The sequence below is a fragment of the Piliocolobus tephrosceles genome, chromosome 16 (assembly GCF_002776525.5).
Source record: "Piliocolobus tephrosceles isolate RC106 chromosome 16, ASM277652v3, whole genome shotgun sequence".
NCBI classification, from domain to species: Eukaryota; Metazoa; Chordata; class Mammalia; order Primates; family Cercopithecidae; genus Piliocolobus; species Piliocolobus tephrosceles.
Genome location: NC_045449.1, coordinates 1,373,448 through 1,378,112, shown reverse-complemented (window position 1 = coordinate 1,378,112; position 4,665 = coordinate 1,373,448).

Here is a 4,665-nt window from a genome sequence, read left to right as displayed (position 1 = left end):
TACAGGCTTGAGCCACCGCGCCCGGCCTGTTTTTTTTTTTTTTTGAGTCAGAGTCTCACTCTGTCGCTCAGTCTGGGGTGCAGTGGCATGATCATAGCTTACCCTACCTAGAACTCCCAGGCTCAGATGACCCTCCCACCTCAGCCTCCTGAGTAGCTGGGACTACAGGTGCACGCCACCACGCCTGGCTAATTTTTTTTCTGTCGCCCAGGCTGGAGTGCAGTGGTGCGATCTCGACTCACTGCAAGCTCTGCCTCCTGGGTTCACAGTGTTCTCCTGCCCTCAGCCTCCTGAGTAGCTGGGATTACAGGTGCCTGCCACCATGCCCGGCTAATTTTTTTGTATTTGTAGTAGAGATGGGGTTTCACTGTGTTAGCCAGGATGGTCTCGATTTCCTGACCTCGTGATCTGCCTGCGTTGGCCTCCCAAAGTGCTGGGATTACAGGTGTGAGCCACTGTGCCTGGCCACACCCGGCTAATTTAAAAAAATGTTTTTTTGTAGAGATGTGGTCTCCCTATGTCGTCCATATTGGCCTGGCCAACACTTCCCTGCCCCATGGGATGAGCCGGGCAGCCAGGGTCACGTGCTTCTCTGTTTTGCCTGCTGTCTGTCCCTCCACTAGAAAAAAACATTTTTCGAAGGCTGGCGTATGCTCTGTCTTGGTCCCCACTCTACCCCCAGTGCCTAGAATCGTGCCTGGCATGGAATAGCTGCTCAATAAATATTTGGGGGATGAAGTTTAACAAGAGAGAGAGATAGAGACAGAAATAAACAGAAAAGAGGCTAAAGTAGACTAAGACAGAGGCTGGGAGAAGAGCAGAACAGAAGATGGAAACAGTGAAATACAGTCTCCCCAAGACACCCAGAGATGGGTTACAGGGCTGGCAATAACCGACGCAGTAACAAGGGCCAACCAGCCAGGAGAAACCACGCTGGGGACTGGAACCGTGGGATCCACAGACACAAAGATGAAAGAGAGGCCGGGCGTGTTGGCTCATGCCTGTAATCCCAGCAGTTTGGGAGGCTGAAGTGGGCAGATCACTGCAGTCCAGGAGTTAGAGGCCAGCCTGGCCAACATGGTGAAATCCCATCTCTACTAAAAATACACAAAAATTATCCAGGCGTGGTGGCAGGTGCTTGTAATCCCAGTTACTTGGGAGGCTGAGGCAGGAGAATCGCTTGAACCTGGAAGGCAGAATTTGCAGTGAGCCGATATCGCACCATTGCACTCCAGCCTGGGGAACAAGAGTGAAACTCCGTATCAAAAAACAAGAAAACAGGCCGGGCGCGGTGGCTCAAGCCTGTAATCCCAGCACTTTGGGAGGCCGAGACGGGCGGATCACGAGGTCAGGAGATTGAGACCATCCTGGCTAATACGGTGAAACCCCGTCTCTACTAAAAAATACAAAAAACTAGCCGGGTGACGAGGCGGGCGCCTGTAGTCCCAGCTACTGGGGAGGCTGAGGCAGGAGAATGGCGTAAACCCGGGAGGCGGAGCTTGCAGTGAGCTGAGATCCAGCCACTGCACTCCAACCTGGGCGGCAGAGCAAGACTCCGTCTCAAAAAAAAAAAAAAACAAAAAAAAAAACAAGAAAACAACAAAGACGTAGGAGTGAGAGAGAGGAGGAGAGAGAGAAACAGACTGCAACAGAACACAGACAGCAGACACAGGGGAAAGGAGATAGCTGCAAAGATAAGAGGAAATACAGGGCCTTGTGGCTCACATCTATAATCCCAGCAATTTGGGAGGCCAAGCCAGGAGGATCGTTTGGACCCAGGAGGTTGAAACCAGCCTGGGCAACATGATGAGACGTTGTCTCTACAAAAAAAAAACATTGGCCAGGCACAGTGGCTCATGCCTGTAATCCCAGCACTTTGGGAGGCCGAGGCGGGAGGATCACAAGGTCAGGAGATTGAGACCATCTTGGCTAACATGGTGAAACCCCATCGCTACAAAAAATGCAAAAATTAGCTGGGCGTAGTGGTGGGTGCCTGTAATCCCAGCTACTTGGGAGGCTGAGGCAAGAGAATCACTTGAACCCTGGGAGATGAAGGTTGCGTTGAGCTGAGATCGCACCACTGCACTCCAGCATGGGCAACAGAGCGAGACTCTGTCTCAAAAAAAGAGAAAAACAAAGACTGAGACCACAGGAAGTGGGAGAGACGGGGAGGGAAAGGCCCAAAGAGGAGAGACAGGAAGGGAGGTAAAGCGAGGCAGAAGTGCAAAGAGCCCACAGAGGTGAGACAGCAGTCTTAAAGGGAGACAGAGGCCGGGCACGGTGGCTTAAGCCTGTAATCCCAGCACTTTAGGAGGCCGAGACGGATGGATCACGAGGTCAGCAGATCGAGACTATCCTGGCTAACACGGTGAAACCCCGTCTCTACTAAAAAAAAATAAAATAAAATACATAAAAAAAAACTAGCCGGGCGAGGTGGCGGGCGTCTGTAGTCCCAGCTACTCGGGAGGCTGAGGCAGGAGAATGGCATAAACCCGGGAGGCGGAGCTTGTAGTGAGCTGAGATCTGGCCACTGCACTCCAGCCTGGGCGACAGAGCGAGACTCCGTCTCAAAAAAAAAAAAAAAGGCCGGGCGCGGTGGCTCACGCCTGTAATCCCAGCACTTTGGGAGGCCGAGGCGGGCGGATCACAAGGTCAGGAGATCGAGACCACGGTGAAACCCCGTCTCTACTAAAAATACAAAAAATTAGCCGGGCGAGGTGGCGGGCGCCTGTAGTCCCAGCTACTCCGGAGGCTGAGGCAGGAGAATGGCGTGAACCCGGGAGGCGGAGCTTGCAGTGAGCCGAGATCGCGCCACTGCACTCCAGCCCGGGAGACAGAGCGAGACTCAGTCTCAAAAACAAAAACAAAAACAAAAACAAAAAAGGGAGACAGAGGTGTGGAGGGAGGGACAGAGAACAGAGAGAGAATGAGACAGGGAGACAGAGGTCCAGAGAGAGACAGCCTGGGACAGACAGAGAGACACAAGCGGGAGACAGACAGATACAAAAGGGACAGGAGAGACAGGAAGAGAGAGGGAGCTTGACAGACAGAGAGAGGACAGAAAGAGGGAGTGAGGCAGAGACAGAGAGAGACAGAGAGAGACAGAGAGATCCATGGCACTGGAAAGCTGCTTGTTTCTATCCTCTGTTAAGCCTGGAGCGTGGAGAAACGCAGAAGTAGGTTTTTTTGTTTTGTTTTTTTTTTTTTTTTGAGACAGAGTCTTACTCTATCCCCCAGGCTGGAGTGCGGTAGTGGGATCTCGGCTCACTGCAACCTCTGCATCCCAGGATCAAAGGATTCTCCTGCCTCAGCCTCCCGAGGAGCTGGGACTACCGGCGCACAACACCATGCCTGGCTAATTTGTGTATTTTTAATAGACACGGGGTTTCTCCATGTTGGCCAGGCTGGTCTCGAACTCCTGACCTCAGGTGATCCCCCCACCTCGGCCTCCCAAAGTGCTGGGATTACAGGTGTGCGGTACCATGACCAGCCTAGAGGTAGTTTTGAGGGGCAGGAGTGTCCATCCCTCCTTGTTCACAATACCCTTTTCTTAATAATAATAATAATAATAATAATAATAATAATAATAATAATAACAAAATATGCCACTCACTGCACAAAGCTGCTTTATTTCCATTGCCTCATCCAAGGAGGCTCAGCAGCCCCATGACACGGGTACTGGCATGTTCCCTGTTTCCCAAGTGAAGACGGTGAGACACAGAGAGATGAAGTCACTTGCATAAGGTCACAGAGGTAGGAAGTGGAGGCCTGGGACTCCAGGACAGTGGGAGTCTGTCTCCTGGGCCGGACTGTTGGTTCACAGCGGGGCACCGCTGGACAGTGGTGTGATCCCTGCCTCTAACCCCCATGGACACCTGCAGCAAACTTGCTATTGGAAAAGGTGGAAAAAACATAACTCAAAATAAAATATGAAAAATAAAATACATGGACCTTGCCTGGATACTGAACTTCTCTAAAGGAAACTATAGCATTTTTTTAGATTAGCAGGGAAATTAGCATATGAACTGGGGATGAGACAGCATCAGGAAAGCATTATTAATTTTGTTAAGTATGACAATGGCATTATGCATTTGTTTTTGTTTTTTTTTTTCTGGGACAGAGTCTCGCTCTGTCGCCCAGGCTGGAGTGCAGTGGCGCGATCTCAGCTCACTGTAAGCTCTGCCGTCTGGGTTCACGCCATTCTCCTGCTTCAGCCTCCCGAGTAGCTGGGATTACAGGCGCCCAACACTACGCCCGGCTAATTTTTGTGCTTTTAGTACAGACGGGGTTTCACCATGTTGGTCAGGCTGGTCTCGAGCTCCTGACCCAGGTGATCCACCTGCCCCAGCCTCCCAAACTGCTGGGATTACAGGCGTCAGCCACCGCGCGCGCTATTAATATTTTTTGACACAACCTTTTCCTGAGTCTCAATTCCCTCAACCGGGGAGGCTCCTTAGCCAGCACCAGCGTGCATCCGTGGCGGTTCACACCGAGGGCGCTGACGGACACCCCGGAGTCTGCTCCGCCTCCTGCCGGGTCTGGCCCTCGCCAAGGGGCCCCACCTCGGAACCGACGCCGGCGCCGCGGCCCATTTAAGGACGGGAGGGCGGTCCCGGGAAGACTCCGCCCCACGTGACGTCAGCGCGCACCGCGGCGTGTGACGCT